Source organism: Dermacentor silvarum, chromosome 1 (assembly GCF_013339745.2).
Source record: "Dermacentor silvarum isolate Dsil-2018 chromosome 1, BIME_Dsil_1.4, whole genome shotgun sequence".
Taxonomy (NCBI): Eukaryota; Metazoa; Arthropoda; class Arachnida; order Ixodida; family Ixodidae; genus Dermacentor; species Dermacentor silvarum.
This window is the reverse complement of record NC_051154.1, coordinates 207,658,107-207,678,113: the sequence shown is the minus strand read 5'-3', so window position 1 is coordinate 207,678,113 and position 20,007 is coordinate 207,658,107. Positions and strand designations below refer to the sequence as shown.

General features: G+C 45.2%; 1 protein-coding gene across 1 annotated transcript in view; it reads right to left on the bottom strand.

Moving 5' to 3' along the window:
* LOC119436658 (uncharacterized) overlaps nucleotides 1-20,007 on the bottom strand; it is an 83,066-nt gene that overhangs the window by 18,874 nt on the left and 44,185 nt on the right. The window lies entirely within an intron of this gene.

The following is a 20,007-nucleotide window of genomic DNA, read 5'->3' as shown; positions in this document are numbered from 1 at the left end:
AAAACCGAACATAACTATAACACAGTCTGCTAAACACAGCTCTGCCGCCTAGTGAATTTACAAGTAAACCCTTCCACCGATTGTCTGCTCTGCATGAGCACATAGGAAACAACCCAATAACACCGATTTCTGGAGCTTTAATATCATAGAAAAATTCTGTGCTGGAATTTTTCCGACAAAGAGCATATCTTTACAGAAACCGCTGTTTATTAGTCTCGGGCAAAATGGTATCTCCGATGGCTTTGTTTTCCTTTCCAGAGAATCTGCGGCTTTCGCACTTAAATATGTACGCGCTGCATGAGCCGGCACCGCTCGGGCTGCCTTTGTTGCACAGATGTGCATGCTTGCCTGCATTTTCAGCGCATATTTGGATAACAACTTGCTTTTGCCGCAGTTATATCATTGTCTCGTGTGATAAGGAAAATGTCCCGCTGGGGCAATCGGTCCACCATAGATACACTACAGGTGACGTTTCCGCTCAGACTGAGCCGCATAAAGTATGTTATCACCCGTAAAATACTCCACCATTAGAGGTGGAGCCCTTTTGGCACACATCTGGAATCCTTGTTGTCGAGTGCACTTTTTTCACGATATAACTGCTTTTCTGTCCCTACTGCTTAGACTATAGATCCAGCTGGGTGCGCTAGTCTAGCATTTTTATCCCTTGACTAAGCTTGGTTGCTACTGGTGACTTTTGCGACATCTCCAAATCGCGTGTTGATATTCGGAGATGGCTAACCAGAGAATACATTCGCGTTTTCGCGAGGTTTGGCAAAGTTTGACCGTTATTGACAGATAAATAGCATCAGCACGGAAACATGGTACTATTTCGCTGTCAATAAGGGTCAGCAAAATACGTTCTAAACATAATGAAACGAGTTTACATACCCCACGCACTCGCCGATCCACAACTCAGGACGAGTGTACAGAAATCAGTAAACACTTCAACAAGCAGCCGTCCTATCAACAAAGGACTAAAGGCCCCCTGATACGCAGTGAACGCCTATCTCGCGACACTATTCTCGCGCGCAGAGTCAACAAGCACGAGAGAGTTTACATGTATATATCGTGAATATTTTAGTTCCGTGATACGTAGATAAACTCGCGAGACGTATCCATGCATGCTCAGCCGGTTATCATCCGCGACGAGGGCTCTAGAAAAAGAAAGCCTTGCAACTGATAACACACATCGAGTTGACCGAGTTTGCAAGTCTTGTTGACAGAGATATTGCGTTTAAATATGGCTGAAATTCTGAGTGACCTTTGCGAAGTAGGAAAAAAAAAAAAAGACGTCTCGGCTTTGCCTCTTTCCCGATGCTTTACACTGTTCCGCACCTCGTTGCAGACTGCACCAGCTGAGCACATGTCAAGTGCAACGCCCTTGACATGTGCCCCCCCATACTACCCCCCCGACCCCCCCCCCCCCCCCCCCATCCCCCTTATCAACCAGGGCTCATTTCAGAGTGCGTGGCTGCAGCGGTTCAAGAGGCCACATTGTTAGTCAAAGTGAAAGCTCGTTACTTTCGTCTAAGCATAGGGTTTCACACAATTACTAAAGGGAACAGTGGCGGTAGTGTCTGCCGGAGCTCCAAGCAGGGCAGTTCAGCCAGCAAGGGAATAATGGGGAGTGCATAGATTTGCCTAAACTTCGTCCTTCTAGCTTCGGGACTTTGCTAAGCGATCATTTTTAAGAAAGTACTGCGTTATAAATAATTTAATTAACGTTATGTAAAATTAAAGGTTTGGATAGATGAGGACTTTTCACCTCGAACACAATTCGTGCGCAAACAGCTTCGCGACTTTGCTCGAGCGAATTGCCAACCAAATGAAAGGTTTAAGCTATCCTTCGATAAGCTAAAGATAGTCGGGAAACTAACATTCTGAGGGCAGGGTCGTGGAATGGGTCCAGCGAAATGCAAACCCTTGACGCAGTCGCCACGCGCAGTAAGACAGTGGGACACCTACATTTTCTATAATTTCCGCCAACTTTCGTAGCATTCTTAACAAACAACATCAGCTTGCTTCCTTCATTCACGCTTGTAATGCAAATGTTATAATCAGCACGGAAACGTGGTGAACTCCTGAAGTTAACAATTCCGAGTTACAAATTTCAAATTTGTTCACTGTTTTTCGTAAAGACCGTGTGGATAGAAGAGGCGATGTCGTAATATCAGTAAGAAAGCATATAAAGGTCAAACCCATTCCTACTGACAGCATTCTTGAAACTATTTGGGTTGCATGCTATTTGCCAGCTGTAACTGTGGTTATTGGAGCATGCTATAGGCCACTTGACCTTCTACAAGATTTTTCTGAGGAACTGTAGTGTGTATTAGGCTCCGTCCAATACGAATATAATAACTCTTATAATTTTTGCCGGCGATTTTAGCTTTCCAGGCATAGAGTGGTCTGCTTTAACATCCCCTGGTACGCGCCAGACACGCGAATGTGCAGATTTTGTTGACCTTTTAGACTATTTTCAGTTATCTCAACTTATCGAAACCCCTATGCGGGACAATTCCATTTTTGATCTGCTCCTTACAACACACCCCGAACGTGCTACTATAGATGTACTAGAGTATATCAGTGCCCATCGTGTTATGCATTGTACCTTTAAAACGCAAAAACCATAAAGAAACCGCGACAAAAAATATTTATGAGTATTCTAAAGTGGATCCCGAAGGCTTCAACTCTGAGCTTTTTGAATTTTACTGTCATTCATGCAAACGTATGAAAACCATTCGTTGCAAGATAACCGGATCCGTTTTCGTGACGAGTTAACACTGCGGGAAAGATACATTCCAAAAAATGGATCCATGAAACAGCACACCCGAGAGATTAAGCGATATTTGAATAAAAAGAAATGTTTGTTTAAAAAAGCAACACGCACAAAATCTGTTGAAGCTACGTCAGAATACTTATCGTTTTTTAAAGAATGTGCATTGCATATTGAGGGTGCAAATATAAGTTTTTCCAACCAGGATATTTCGCAATTTCTAAAAACAGAGCAAAAAAAAAATTTTGGAGGGTCATTTCTCCACACCTACAAAAGAGCTACCTGTGTGACACTGAGTCTGGTGCTGCAATTGATGTCATGGATGTTGCTGATCGGTTTAATTTATTCTTTTGTAGTGCATTTCTGTTTTTTGATAATTCTCCATTTATGAAATGTATTACTGTGACAAGTGACGGTATTGTGAAAGCTAGTGAATGTTTTTCATCGTTTTCTAGTCCTGGTCCTGACGGTATTTGGACTAAGCTACTAAAAATGACAAAGCACAATTCCGCTCTTATACTTACACTATTGTTTCAGCGGTCTCTCGGCGCCGCCGAAATTCCAGACGACGGGAAATTGGCCTATGTGATACCAATATATAAAACCGGCGACAAAAACAAGCTAACGAACTATAGGCCTATATCCCTAACGTCTGTTGTATGCAAACTACCCCCCCCCCCCCCCCCCCCCCCTTGAACACGTCTTATCTTCTCAAATCATGCAGTACATGGCTAGCAACCACGTTCTATTTGCAAACCAGCTTGGTTTTCAGCGAGGATGGTCATGTAAATCCCAGCTTCTTGAACTAACTACAGACATTCACCTCAATATTCACGAACTTACACAAACTGGTGCCATATTTATAGATTTTGCTAAAGCCTTTGACCGTGTGGCTCATAACCGCCTGACATAAACTGAAGCGGAATAAAGTGGACGAAAAAGTAATAAACTGGGTTAAAGGATATTTAGGTAACAGACGAGAAGCCGTGGTAATTAATAATGTCCATTCGTCATTTCAACCTGTTCAGTCCGGTGTGCCTCAGGGTTCCGTTTTGGGACCCACTCTAGTTTTAATTTATATAAATGATATTCATCAGGGTATAGACTCGGAAATCCGGTTACATGCCGACGACAGTTTTTTTTTTTATCGGCCGTTAAAATGTAAGACTGACTGAGTTAAATTACGAAATGACTTTAACAGGATTGAAAGATGGTGCTCGGACTGGCAAATGAGCGTAAATACCTCAAAAACTAAACTTATGAGATTTACTACTTGCAGTGAAATTACGAAGCCTACATAGTTTCTTAATGGTGAAGCTCTAGAAACTGCAGAATAATTTAAATATCTAGGTGTTCATCTTTCTCCAACTTTGTCTTGGCGTAATCATGTGGGTTGTGTTGTTTCCGCTGCATGTAAATCTCTTGGCTTCATTCGTCGTACGCTTCGTCAGGCTAATAGTGATACCAATAGCTTCTTGCATATACTCCCATACTTTGCTCAAAACTTGAGTACGCGTCGTTTATAGAGAACCCGCACCAGACGCATCTTATTACCAAATTAGAATATTTTCAGAACAAGACAGCGCGATTTATTACAGGTAACTGTTCACAACGTTCAAGCATCACCGAAATAAAACATGACCTAAGACTCATCCCACTGCAGACTAGAAGAAATATCTCGGTTAACTTTCTTCCATCAGCTTTTTAATCACCCAAATATCTTCTCTCAGGCACACATCTTACCCGCCAAAAGGAAATTCCCACCAATTGATCACGAATTTGAGGTCGAACAACCATTTTCACGTACTAAACTATTGCAGTTTTCATGTCTGCCCTTAGCCATTTTGGAATGCAACCATCTCCCAAGTAATATAGCCGAAATATCTGACCATATTATAATTAAAAAAGAACACTTAATGAAACATTCGTAAAATTAGAAACATATTTCTTTTTAGATATCAAAAATAAAAAAAATTCTCGAACCTTGCTATAACCCTTACTGTTATGATGTCAGAGGATGTAAGATTATTGTTTGTAGAATGTAAGAGTTACTGTTGTATGATGTTGTCGAATGAGAGATGAAGGTTGCATAGCATGTACAACTTGATATAGGGTGTTCGACTTACATGCATGTTGCCTTACACTTTTGGATATCAATTGTTACCCCCCCCCCCCCCTATGTAATGCCCAAGCTGGGCCTTTAGGGTTAATAAATGGGGGGGGGGAAAAAAAAAAACCTTTAGCTCGGGCCCGACTCCGATGCCGCCATGCAAATACATGTAAAACGCAGAAACGCTTTTCTGAGATAACCACTCGGCCGATGTTAATGCAAATGGTTGAACTTGAAAGTTAAATTTTAGTGACTGTTGGAAGCTGGAATTTCGATTTAGGGCCTGAATTTTTTTTCTTTTAGTTGCTAAGTTTGAACACTGGACAAGTTTTGCTTCGCTTCGATCTTCATTTCTTTCGGCGCTGCCCACAGAACGAGAGCTATACGCGCGGCCCGTGTAGTACGCAGATCAGCTGACGCCGCGGGAACAATGAAATCCCGCACCTATCGGAGCGTGAAGACGACCGTACTCAGTGGCGGCACAGAGTTTCCTATCCTATAAAGTTACTAGACGGAACTCTGGTTCCGCAATCGTTCAGCTACCATGGAAATTATGGTTAGTACAGTCGACCGCAAAAGTTTGCCGACCAAGCGAGCGAAACGGCCTCTCCGCAACACTTCCGGTGCGCAATCGGCCGTCGAGAGCGGAGGATGCAAATGTTTCCTGTCCGCCGGCGTGTCAATTTCTTTCTTTTTTTTTTTTTTTTTTTTTTTTTGTCGTCGCTCGGCGGCGCGAAGCTTCCCTCTTTCTCTCACGGAACGTGCTCTTCGACAGCCGTGGCCACGCACGCATGTTTCTAGAGCAGTATCACTGGAATTAATATTACCGATACCAGCCGCGTGCCGCTGGGCTGCGCGCTTTGCGCGAGAGTGACCAAATAGAAGAATGTCGTGCGACGCAAGAAAATTTACACGCCACGCGAAAAACTCATTTCTGGCCTAATGCTGCTCTCCACGGCAGGTGTGGCACCGCTGGGTGGCACGGGATCGCGTGGTCCGTAAGCTATCGCGGTCGACTGTACAAGATTCGTCTGATATTCGTGCTTGTGGCTTCAGACGGTCATGTGGCTTTGTTTACTGCGCTTTAACTGCCTTCATTGGCCTATATTTCAAAGCAATCTATACATTTATAAATGCAGAATGCAATAGGACTGCGAACACGCATAATTGCTACTAATTGCAGCGGTTCCGCCTGTCGAGGTGGGCAAATCGAAACGCACCAAAGTGTCTCAACGCGCTGGATTGCCGCGGGAAACTTGTTGGTGTTCTACGCCGCTTGTCGACACATGCACCCGGAGCGTAAGGGTTTCAATATCGGCATTCTGTACTAGAGGTACTCTGTTCGAATCCAGCCGTCGGACAATTTTAAGGCGGAGGCTTTAGATGGCTCATGGGTCGAAACGTCCGACGACCGTCCGGCGTTATGGCACCAAAATTCAAGCGACGTCTCAGGTGACGTTTCAGGCACATTAAAGTGCCTGAAACGTCACCTGAGAAGAGTGGAAGCAAGCTCGAAATGAACATGGAAGCTACGGACATAGCCACATTTGGTGAGGCATGCGCCAGTAAGACATCAATTTCTTTATCAATAAAAAAAAGCTCGATTACCTCTGTTCGCGTTGAACGGACATTCTTCTAAATAATCAGTGTGGCTACAAAAGTGTCTGCGTGTAGTTTTCCCGGTTTTGTTCATATTTGTCGAGTAATGTAATACACGTGTCTTTGTGTCCACACGTGTTTTACAAGCACGCCTGCGAAAACTGGAAATAAATATGTTGTTGAAAGTTAGCGTTGGGTGTTTGTTTGTCTAATGAGCATTTCCGTGTCCATCGCATTTTGCCTGCGCCACAAGAAAGTAGACGAGCTGAAAAAGAAAGAGAAAGCCACGACCGTTCGAAATTGCCATTAACCACGCGGAACCGGTGGCGATGTCTTGGCGACCGAAAAAGAGAAGAGAAAAACAAATAGAGAGAAAACAAGTAATAGGAAGTAACGGCTCATTCGAATAAGAATGTCAAAGTAATTTAAGCGCAGGCTGTCGCCTTCATCCTCTTTAGCGTATACTAAACTGACTGTCAACTTTCATTTATATTCATTTATAGCGCAGTATTTTGTTGGAAATGACCAGTTTGCAAATTCACGAAGCCGTTTACAGCGAGGCCGAAGTTTATGCAAAGTCATGTACTAAAGTTCCCACGCTGGCTGAATTGCGCCATGCTTGCAGCTGCCGTAGAGGCTACTATAGCACCAGTTCCCTCTAGTAATTATTACAGGAAACTATGCTTGGCGCAAGCAGTTGTCAGACTCCGTTCGCAGTTGCCCCTGAAAGGACGAAGTATTGCTTTCGCCTTCGTTCATAGAATCGACTAGGCAATAAGATTATACAAAGGAGTGTGACGCTACACTTAGAATGTATACCAGGAGCTGGCGTGTCCGGAATAATAGAAGCGCGCAGGTCCCTGAAAAGGACCCTAAAGTGAAACACAAATCAGTTTAGACTGATAACGTACTCTTGCAACATCGTATATTTTCGTTACTTTCATGGTGATAAGTCGATAATGTTAAAAGAGAAAATAAAGATCAAAGTTTCGCTTTTATTTTTATTTATTTTTTAGTTTCGCGCCGAAACGCCTGCGCACGTACGTCAGTGTGACGTCACCACGGATTTCACACATTTTTTTTCGTATATGGGCTGCATGCGTCTCAGTAAAGCTTCTCGAAACTTGGCAAATTCACTCTTCGGTTCTTTTCAAATACGATGTAGTCCATCTTCACAGATAAAGGATTAACTATAAGCCCGAAGACGACATCAAAATTCATGACGTCACAACAAGATAGTACGGGAGCTTGAAGAGAGCATTACCACATTTTATTTTTTTGCAGGGGGTGGGGGAGGAGGGCGATGAAAATTAGATAAAATGCTGGGGTTTTACGTGCCGAAACCGCGATTCGATTATGAGGCACGCAGTAGTGGGGGCTCCGGATTAGTTGATTAAGAACCTGAGGTTCTTTAACGTGCACACAATGTACGGTACACGGGCGTTTTTTTTTTTATTATTTCATCCCCATCGAAATGCAGCCGCTGTGGCCGGGATTCGATCCCACGACCGGGCTCAGCAGCGTAACGCCAAAGTTACTACGCCACCGCGGCGGGTGGTACAACAAGAAATGTTGCTGGAGCCAACGTTGTCTTCAGCGACATTCCTTGTTCTATAGCGCTGTTAATCCTCTCGCGGATAGTAGCGCTCACATCAGTTGTACAGTATAAATAAATTAGGCGACGCTTCATTCAAAGTGCGAAACGGTAGCTGACGCATACCCGAAAAACTGAGCCCACTTATTTACACCGGTTATTGAGAGACACTGTTCAAAAGGTGCACCCGTGTGCGAGAGCTTCGCCACATTTCTCTTTAGGATATATTCATTGCTGAAGTCTTAATTTCATGCCAAGAAAAATTTCTGCATGGCCGGTGCAATGTTTGCAAAGAGGCGCCTGTAGGCTGCAACAATTTTTATATTTGAAGAGACAATGCTACCGCGGTTATCACTCCAACGTACGAAAACCTATAACATTTATGGCCCGAACTACGCCGGCTATAGCGCGCTCTGCTAGCACGCAGCGTATACTGAGGAAGAAATCCCAAGGTGGAGTGCGATTCTTAGTTCTTTTCAGCCCGCGCAGCTGATATCGGCTGCGCTCAACGCAGTGCTACATCAGTGTAAGCCACGAAAGAGCAACAGCTATCGGTGTATGTACAGGGAAAAAAAAAAGGTAAAACTATTTCGGGCTATTTTGCGCCGTCAAACACCCGTAGCAGAAGGAGAACGGTGGGTGTCTCCGTTGCACCGCTGTGGCGACGAGTTTAGGACCCCGCTTCGGCCATTTAGGATGCAGGTAAAATACTCGATTGCGAGCACATGCGGAACGAGCTGTAACGAGACAAGGTGCGGTCGCGTAAAGGCCAGTTCACACCAGGCCCACACGACACCGATTTTTGGTCTGCCGACTGTTGGCGACAGCAGTTTACAGGACGGAAAACGCTGTGGCCAACGGTTTAAAGGAAGGAAAACGCTGCTGTCGCCAACAGTCGCCAGACCGAAATCGGCGTCGAGTCGGCCTACTGCGAATGAGCCTTTAGCGTCGCTTACCTTACGGAGCCGTGAGCCCCGGCCGCCGTGAAGTGGTCCGCGTGCGAGGAGGGCGTAGACAGTGTGCTGAAGGGTTTCGCCAGTCTCCGCCGCTCAAGCGTACGACGCGTCCTGCATTGCCTTATCAGCTGGGCATGTAAGCGTTTAACAAATAGAGCTTCGTCTGTGTCGCTTATCTCGGAATTTGCCCTTGCGAAGTTTTCGAATTGGGCAGTACTGCGGCATACATATATATTCTCGAATGACAGGCCACTTATGCTACGTGATCCAACTGCGAGAAGAAATTAACCGCCTGTCCACTCCTCCTTTCCACTTATCCTGTGCGCTAGCTCTTCTTTTGTCGAGAGCAGAGAAGCAAGAGCATAAGTTACTTGGCTGAGAAATGCATTTGCCGAAAGGCAGGAAGCGCAATTCCTGGCAGTTAAGGCGTTTTTTTTTTTTGTTTTGTTTTTCTCTCGTGTGCGGTTTAGATCAAAGAAGACCCCCTCCCTTCCTCTGACGTCATCCAACAGAGGCCTGCGACGCCGCGGTCGCGGAAGTGTGACGGAGCAAAAGGCACGCCCGGGTGCTCTGCTGTTTCCGGTTACTTCATAAAAAGAAAAGAAAAAGAAAATGAACGACCAGGTGATTTTCTTTAGTGCTAAGCAGAAATGGGTACTAGAAAGCGTACTGCACGATTTTTTAAAAAATTAAGAAGAACCGGGAAGGGGAGGGTGGGTGTGCCCTGTGTCCTGTACACAGGGTAGCCGGAAATTAACAAATCAAGCTGCGAACCATGTACAGTCGACCGATTCTTTAACCACTTGACCGTTTTTTTATTTTGACAATTTATGTGCCCAAAGTGCTCATTTTTTAAAGAATTGATATTGAATATTTTCCTTCTAAAAAGCAAGTTATCGGTGTTGAAAAAAATTCAAGCACGTACTAAGTCAAATTAACATATTACAGTTTATTATTGCTCATGATAAAAGAGGCCAGCTACTTGCTGGTAATCAACAATAAAAAAAAAAAAAAACAGAGCAAGAGGGCTGTTCGGAAAGTTTTATCAAGTCATCAAGCAATGTTATATTGAACGCCTTACCAGGGACGCATAAAAACAGAAGCCGAGGAGCCTTCGTGGGAATGTCCTTTACATCAATGCGCCGGCATTGACGCACACTCGCAATAGTGTCTTCTGAGCAGTCTTCTTCATCTGATGAACTGCTAATTTCGAAGTCATCGCTATTGTTTGCTTCCATAAACGAAGCAAACTTCGGTTTCTGAATCAATATCGTCCAAAGAGCTGGACGACGGCGAAATGCTTCTTTTCCGCAACGACGACCAGAAACACATGCGTCGCCTCCACCGGACGTCATTTTTTTTTAAGCCGGAATCAATGGGGCTCTGTGTGCTGTGATCAGCGATGCCGAGAGAAGGTGGTAGCTTCTTGCCGCATTTACTCGCGTGAATGAATTGACCGCTCCTCATTGGTCGCTTCGCTCGGCGACGAGCATTATGCCGCAAGAAAACAGCTCCGAGACCCATTCGCTCCGCGGCCGGAAAACGTTGCCGCTCGCGAGCGGCGCGCTGTCACCTGCGGCGTGCCGCGCGTGTATTTCCGCTATAGTGTGGACGTGCCTTTACAGCGGACGAAGCGTGATTCGTTAGCCTCATTCACCGCACTGGTGGACGACAGTGCAATGAAAATCGCTCACTAGCGTTACGTGCTGCAGAAAACGCGTAGCACTGTCAAAACGTGCGTGGCTTCTTTATGCACCAGTTGCCGTATTGCAATGACTCAATACATTTTGATTTATGGCTTTCAACGTCACAAAACAACACGCCGTAAAGTGGAAGGCTACGGATTAAGTTTGTCAATCAGGAGTTCTTTAGCGTGCACCTAGTGGTTTCTCTCTCTCTCGCTCTCATTTCTGTCTCATTAAGCCCGCTTCATAATGTGGCCGAAAAGCCAGGAATCAAACTTGGATGTAAAATAAGGAGGAGCTGAAGAAAGACACCGACTTAACGTGCACGGGAGTAATAGCACAGTCAGGGGGCGTAACACGCTACTGTTGATTCAGCGCCTGACATTAGGCGACACACCTATACAGCGGTACCAAAAATCGAATCTGCTGGGGGTGATCAAGCTTTAATGGAAGCACTTTTCAAGGCCCGAAGAAGTCCAAGAAACATCCGGGCAAGGATCGCGAATGGTCGCCTCAGCACTCCGAGTTCGTTGCGCAGTTGGCGCCCCTATGTATATACTGAACACACGGTGACATCATTGAAGCAGCAACAGGCATCAGAAGCATCCCTATTGAGTCACCGCACGACCGCGCTGAACTTGAAAAGGAAAACTGTTGGTACACGCAATCCAGCTTGACGTCGAACGCAGTGAAGCGGCATTTATTTAACTTCCGTAACAAAGTAAGAAGCTAAATTATAGCCCAGAAGCTCCGTGGCATGAAGACTGATCACTTCGACACGTCGTCGACCGAGGCCATTTCTACATACAAGGAAAAAGGGCTCAAAACGAATCGTAGCTGAATAAGGGGATAAGTGTTTTGAAGTGCACCCACATGGAACGTATACCGTCAACGTATACTCTCGATGCGCCCCTTACGCCATGCGAGGGTGCATGCTGCATTAAGGGCCGATTGTCGTTCTGTGCAAATGTGAATTATTAAGGTGGTAAGCGCGAGAAGGCATTTCAGCCGCGATTGCGGCTTGATACTAATGTGTGAAATAGGCACGCCGACGAAGCGTCAGAAATTCGATAGATGGGAAATGCGTTCGATGTAGTCGCCGCCTGTTGTTCGCGAGCGTCGCCCGTGAACACGCAAGGACCGGCGCTTTCCACCACGCTGGACAACTCGATAACAGTCGCCTCTATAGGAACTCAGAATTTTCGGGTCCATGCCTCGACCGGCGCCTTCAGCGTGCGCGACAGATTGATGGCTGTTAAGCGGGGCGCCCCAATTCTTCTCTCTCTGAACAGTGCGAACAAGAGGTAGCCGCATGAAACAAACCTAAGAAAAGTGCACCTTAAAGCTTGCTATCGCGAAGTTTCCGAGTATAGCGCAATATGCAAGCATGGCTTCGCATTCGGTTCCAGCATTTCCGGTTACACGCGCTTCAAGTTCAAGCGAACCTATTTACACATTTCCATTTAAAAGGCAAAAATACCCTTCTTTTATAATCCTCTCTGTTAGTATTGAGAGAAACACACACGCACGCATGCGTGCACGCATATTTTTTTTTTTTTTTTTTTAGGAAGCACTTATTTAAAATTACCTATAGCGTATAGTTCTGTATTACTTGAAAAAGTAGCCATTACTCGCATGACAAATCACAGTATGATTTTAACTTATTACACAAAGTGTCACTAAATTTGTAATTCACTTTCTTGGGACATGTCCCAATTGCTGAATTGAAGCCGAACAGTAATGAAGTCGTATCCTAGACATTAGCAGGAATCCTGTGCTCATGCAGCACCAGTTTCGAGAAACACGTGCTCAAAATCTGTCGATAAATGCATTGAGCTTCCAGCTAACACTTATCAACGCATCCATCTTGTGAACTTATCCTTATTCAACTATCATCAACTTATCTACTTATCCAGCTCACACTTATCAGCACTGATTTTCTGCAGTGCTGGTAAGTGATACTTGAAACATCTATGTGTCATATTAAAACGCCTCCCTTCAGCATTGTATTCCTATCTCTCAATAGGTGTTGCCAACTCAAAATGAGAAAAACCGCATTTCATGTCCCCCCCCCCCCCCCCCGGAAAAAAAAAAACAGAAAAAAAAAAGACTGCTGACGTTTCGGTCGCAAATAGTCAGTATGTGAATTTTGTGGCGCTTGCGTAGCACACAACTCAGGAAGTGATGGTCGGGTAAAGAAAGCGTGCTCTTTATTCATATGCAGTGCAATGAAATACAGACGAACATTATTATTCATTACCTTACGTGCGACTACAAACTGCGTAATTATGTTGCCCCGGCCGTGCTTTGCAAAACTGTTCCGTTTTGCAACAGCATGACTGCGTGTGTCTTGTGGAGTTTCCAGTGATAAGCCTTCGAGCCCGTGATTACGTAACCTAGCTGCATTTACTGAATTTGGCAGACATTTCACCAAGGTCATTTGACAGCTTAAAACGCTCTTATAGTGCGCGCCAGCTTCAATACAGCGGCGATGAAATGTGCTCCAATTACGAACTACCTCAAGTTCAGAATACCGTGTAGCTGTTGTTCAAGGAATGCACAGACACATTGAAGAGCAATTTGAAGTAAGGCATCGCTTTATTACGTCAGAGGTAAGCAGCGTGTCTTCAAAGACTGGAGCACTAGTAAGTTACGAACAGTCTAACTGCCAAAAAGAAGATCAAAATACCTTGATAACTACCAAGAAACTCCGCTGCCCACACAGGAACATTTCTTCTCTCTGAATGCCCAAGTGGGTATCAGCGCTCTGAACACTTGAAAGAAAGGTACCAAGCTTGCGGAAGTGAATACATCCGCAATGCATACATTGCTATCATCGCGCGTTCAACTCGCGTGCGGCCAAATAAGACCTAAAAAAGAAAAAAAACGTAAGAAGAAAAAAAAAGTATTACAAGGAAAGAGAAGAAGGTGATCGAATGTTCTGGCTATTTGAAGACGTGCGTCCTGTTACTGTGTGTTGGGTGCGATAAAAGCGATTGAGTGCGCAAGGTGCGCTATCTGTCAACCGAAGCAACGGGCTGCATGCATGCGAAGGAGCTGCATGCATGCGATATGCCTATACCGGACACTGATCATTGTTAAATGTGTCACTCGGCCCCACCTACGTATTTCTGGCGCTACATTTCGCATTAAAGGACAAAGAGAAAATAGAAGGAAAAAAAAAAACGGTGCTGGTGGTACAATATTGAGACGAGGCCCTTCAAACAGAGAGAGAGAGAGAGATAACGGGATTTGAAACATGAATAGGGTTGTCACTCTTTCTTGAACTACCTGGAAATTAAAAGAGAATGAAGCCGAGGGGAGAGAGAGAACGTGTTTTTTTTTTTTTTTATGTAGCTATATGCAGATATGTCAGCTGTCTCGCTTGCAAAACCACTTGTACTCGTTTTCTCGGGCTGTTTTGCGTACCTTTATTTGTTTGCGGGACTGTGTGCGTGTGTGTGTCTTCTTACTCGCATATTTGCCTTCCGTTACTCCTCGAGCGGAATTTCGCAAACGACCGTGGTATTTGACTGCATTTACTGTTTGTTTTTTTCTTTCAACGCTTTCGGTGTCTTAGTTTTGCTTTCCCTGCTACAAGGAGTAGCCAGCGCCACTAAACGCACGAACCACTATACTTTAAATTTATATCACAAAAAAAAAAAAAAAACTGGAGAGGAATGTCGCTTGTGGGCGCCGCACCTGGCCTCTGAGATCACACTGGTACCGGCGAGATTTCGGAAGCCACGATAGAGATCAACGAGATAGTCTCAGCTCATCATGACCGAGGAGGTTAGCCAGCCTCTTCGCACAATCAGTTCTCCATGTGTCGGCTGCAGTGTATAACCAAAACATTCGGCGGGGCCTGGCGAGAAAGCTCTGTTCGGTTATACAGTACAAAACGCGGTGACGCGTCAAAAAGGCTTTTCACCAGTATGCGTGCGTGCAAAACAATCGTGATGCTACACCTGAGGGCCATGTAGCAAGCATGTATCTCGCATGATTTTTTGTCCGTTTTTTTTTTTAGTCTATAGAGAGTCACTCAGCAACATCGGAAACAATGGCGCTCACAAACTGCTTCGACTGCCGATATAAACGAGGTCCCCGAAGAATGCGACAAGCGCACGTGTGTCCCTTCAGTGTATCACGCCACTGTGTGGTCTGACAGAGCACTTGCTGTAGGTCAAATACGTCACGGCTATGAATGAGAATATTATCGCGCGCCGAAGATCAGCGATAACAGCAGCACTGCATAGAACAGCGGACGTCAAATGATCTGGCAAAATGCCCGCCAAGAGAACCAAAAAACGGGATATAGGGTGTCACACGTAACTTGAGCAACACTTTAAAAATTTGCGAATGCGACGTAGCTGGACAAACCAAGGTAATGTTGTTTGGCGTCGCGTGGAGATAGATACTCAGATTATTTTTTTTGCATTCCGCCTCATTAGATAATTAGCCCTAATTAATTAATGAACCTTCCTCAATTACTAGAGTTAGAGGAATAGTGGTCAATGAGAAGGATGGATAGAGGCATACCCATGGAATCACTCCCGATTACAATATTCTGTTGCTCATACGTGCGACATAGAAGTGTTTTTCCCGAGTGTGCTAGATGCCCAGCAAATACAAGCAAACTGCCTCGAGACGGCCAGTCGCGCAGCAGTTTTGCGTGTATTCGCGAGAATATTCCACGCTCGGAAAAACACTTTTATCTATTAGCACAGTATTGAGCAACAGATAGCTGTATCGGGAGTTTTTCATGCTTGCTTCTACATCTTCCTCATTGGCAGTTTCATCTACTATAGTACATTGAGAAGTTCATTAATTAATAGGACTAACTATTTAATGAGGCGGAATGCAAAAAAATAATCTGAGTATCTATCTCCAAGCGACGCCAAACTACATTACCTTGGTTCTGTCCAGCTACGTGGCATTTGCATATTTTTTTAAAGTGTCTCCAGTTATGGGGGACATTCGGTATGAGCTCACACACACACTGAAGGCATTCGTGTATGCCAGTCCATCTGCGTGGTATACGCATACGCGCAACTGAGCATTGCTCCGGTGGCTGCAGGACCATCTGCGAACGATAGTAGTTTCTCGTGGTTCACTTGCTCCCTCTACTCATTCCGGTCGAATAATATTTCCGCTCAGCCATTAAAAAAAAAAAAAAAAAAAAAAAAAAAAAAAAACGTTACCGCGTTCAGGTTTGAGAGATTCTATTAACAGGGCTTAACGTCCCAAAGCGACACTGGGTCTATGGGAGATGTCGTGTAGTGAAAGGCGGCTCCGGATTAATTACGACCACCTGGGGGATCTTTAATGTGCGCCTAAACATATACAAGTCAAGAGAATTTTTGCATTTCGCCTCAGTCGTCACGTCCAGGAGAGAAAAGGCTTGCGATTTCGCAGTACGCCGGAGTCATTTAAGAGTACTTCGGCGTCAATGCAAGGTTAGAAAAGTCTCTCTCTCCTTTTACGGGGACCTCCGCTTCCTCGAGGGCCTCGTTGCGGCTAGCCGCAAAGAGCGCGCCTCGTCCTCGATTTTCCTCGAGCACCGCAAATGGTCGAGTAGAACCACTCGATCCCTTTCCACTGTTACGTCACGCTTTACACATTGTGTCAATCACACGTTCCTGCGGTTTCCACAACGCGTTGCGACATCCGCGCGCGCGGCCCTTTTCCACACTGCGCGCGCGGCAATAGCGAAGGCCATCGAGTCCCACTTTTATCGGAAGAAGGGGTGGGGGGAGTGAACGAGACTCGAAACACGAGGGCAACTCCCCCCCCCCTCTCCCTCACCTCCAGTTGAAAGGCACGTGTACGCGGGTCTAGGATGAAAAAGAAGGTCCGCGCACGGCGCGTCCCACCGATTTGGAATTCAGTGCGCGTGGCCACGGCGGAATTTTGGCGCAACACGATGAAACTGCAACGGCGGTCGCACTATAGGTGCCACGAAGCAAATATACAAGATTTCCAAGGACAGTTTTCATTTACAAGGGAGTGCGCAGAGAATGTCCGCAGCTCTTACACAGGCTGCGCAATTTCTACACGCATTGATCAGTATCGTTGATCGACGACTCTGTCTCAGAGGAAATTCTTCGCTGTGGCTTAAACACCTGAAACTATACACTGTGGCATGCGAGCATAGAGGGCTTCAGATTAGATTTGATCACCTGCGGTTCCTAATGGTGAACCTATTGGCGTTTTCCAGTGGACGAAAGCGACTAGCACTTTCCAGCAACTGAATGGGCTCCTGTTCCCCATCTCGAAAGTGACATAAATTATACACAGGCGTTCTTTTTTTTTTTTTTTTTTTTTTTTTTTTTTTTTTTTTTTTTTTTTTTTAGCCAACAACCCCATGGGAATGCGGCCGCCGCTCGATTCCCCGAGCTGCCGTATCAACAGAGCAACGACTGTATATTCGGGATGATGATTTTTGAGTTTTATGGAATTTTTAAAAATCGCCCGTGGCAGATAGCATAATTCTTGTCCTTGAGCTGGCTTATTCGAAAAGGTGGTCATTATTAGCACGAGATATCGAAACACATAGTCAAGTTATTCACAGAAATTCACTAATTAACTTCTTAATTAACTTACTTTACGTGCCATATTGCAATTTACGAGTTGTAGCCGGTGAGGTTGCAAGATGTATTCACTTGAAATAAATTTCCAGGGGGACACCAGTTTCGAGATATTATTTCCCAAAGTGTGGGACGAAATACATGGGATTTCCAGTTACTTGCGCCCTTCAATGCATAAAAGAGCGTATTGTTGAAAAAGTAAGTGGAACAACAGCGCATTTTTACGGAACGTTTGAGGGCGGTCATTCTGGAAATTAATTCCAATTGAATACGCCTTGTAAACTTACCGGCTACAATTAATAAATGTGCTGTAAAGTAATTAATTAAGAAGTTATTTAGTGTGTTGTTGATACTTAATTGACTATGTGTTTCGATTTCTCTTGCAAGCGAAGTCAGCCTCTATGATTAATCCAGCTCAAGGACTAGAATTATGTTATCTGCAACAGGATATATTTTTTTTAAATTCCGTAAAACTTAAAAATGATCACCGCGTAGGTAGCACAAATATGAAAGCACAATTACAAGGCAAAAAAGAAAAAAAAAAACAAATCAGCCCTTAATTAACGTATTTAGATTTCATATTCCTTTTTTGCACTGGCCACACGGTCCACTTCGCTTTCGTATAGAGGCCCTTTCTGGCTGCAGTCTTGGCGCGTGCAACCACGGAGCTGACCGACGTGTACGTGCGTAGGTGGCACAATGAAGTGCATATAATGAAATTATGGGGTTTTACGTGCCAAAACCACGATCTGATTATGAGGCACGCCGTAGTGGGGGACTCCGGAAATTTGGACCACCTGGGGTTCTTTAACGTGCACCTAAATCTAAGTACACGGGTGTTTTCGCATTTCGCCCCCATCGAAATGCGGCCGCCGTGGCCGGGATTCGATCCCGCGACCTCGTGCTCAGCAGCCCAACACCATAGCCACTGAGCAACCACGGCGGGTAAGTGCATATATCAATCACTGGCTTAATCCAGTTTAATAGGCTACGATAAAATCGGATGCTTAGCGGATTTCGCGTTCCGAGAACGCTGAGCGGCTGTATGTCAACTTGGAAAACCCGAAAAACGCCCGTGCAGATTGGGAAGCCACACTCGTCGGTTGGACCAAACGAAGTCGAGTTGTGAAAGATCCATTCTCGCAAACAGGCACACGCTATATGCTTCTATCGACGTCAAGCGAGGTGAACGTGCTGCAAAACGACTTTTCGGTTTATAAACTATGCCGTGACCGGTCGAAATTGCCGTCCGATCGCCGTTTGCGCCCAGGCGTCGTCCTTCGGGACACTAATAGCGTTGTTAGTTTTCAGAGCTGCGAGACAGCGCTAACATAGAACGAAGTATCCCGCGTTTCCTTTCGTCTCGCGAAGCTACATGTAGGAGTGCGTCGCTGAAGTTTTTTTTTTTTTGGCTCCATGGCAGTTGACAACTCGACCCGCTTTCGAGCGTTGTCGACCATGCGCCACTGGCTCCTCCGAAACTGAAGCCGCAGGGACTGCGAGGACTTTTATATCATCTTTCCGTGCCGCTTCTTGCCCGAATCTGAGTGTCCTCGGACGGGCGCGCTTCGATCGGCGGGAAAGGAGGTAGAAGGAGTAAGACGCACGTCACTCGCACTGCGCGCGCGTCCCTGCGTCATGCGTCCGCAGGCCATCCCCCGCCGACCCAGTTGGCCCAGTGCCAACGAGGGAGGGACGACACCGAGCCTCTCCCGTCGAAAAGAGCGATGCGGTGAGGTTGTGATACGGACAATGTAGCTCCGCACCGCTTTCCATCATTCTTTATCTCGCTACTAGCTGGAGACCTCGCAATGTCGGGCCGCGTTTAGCCTGGACCCAGCATTAAGCAATGTCCCACTAATCGGAACGCCGCAATGACTTCTAGCGCGGAAAGCGTATCAATTCGTGGAGTTACGGGGTAAACCCGTTCCGCAGCCTCAAATATTTAAATATTTTTTTTCAGTGATCCGGTTTTAACGCCGATTTCCACCGACTCACGCCAACGTGGCCTGTACAATGCCTTCTGCCTATCTGTGCTAATATACAGAAAAAATTAAGAATATTTGGATAAAATCAAGTGATTTACAAATTAATCATTAAATCACTCGATCTTATCCAGAGCAGTTCAGTGGATTCATCGGGTCGGGGAAGTGGCTACTGAATTCCGTCCACTCCCCATGTGCACATACACCTTTTTTTCTTTCTTTTTTTATTGCGGTAAAGACTTGCCGTTAATTACCGCAATAATAATAAAAAAAACGTCTTTACCGAACACACGTAAATAAGTCACACACACATAAATAACACACACATAAAAAAGGCTTTACCGAACACACGAGCATCGATGTGTGCTATAAATAGGCCAAGGTATGCTACGTTCCATGTAGCGTTTCTGAGTTAAATGTATACTATAGAAAAAATGTTGGCTCAGAACATCAGTGCCTCATATTAGCTCCTTGTATAGCTTGATTGTGTTCCGCTGCCAAGCCAATGGTTAACTAGAGATTATGGTACCCGAAAGCGCATTCGTTTATAAAAGCTATATAACATATCCGCCGCTATGTAGTGGAGTATAGTGCTTTATCGCACTGTATTCGGCACCTCGCCGAAACAAGATCTCCGCGAGTTCTTGCCCAGGAAATAAAGAGACCTCGTAATCGAAACAGCTAGCAGAGCGTGGAGGCCACAATTTAAACGACGCCA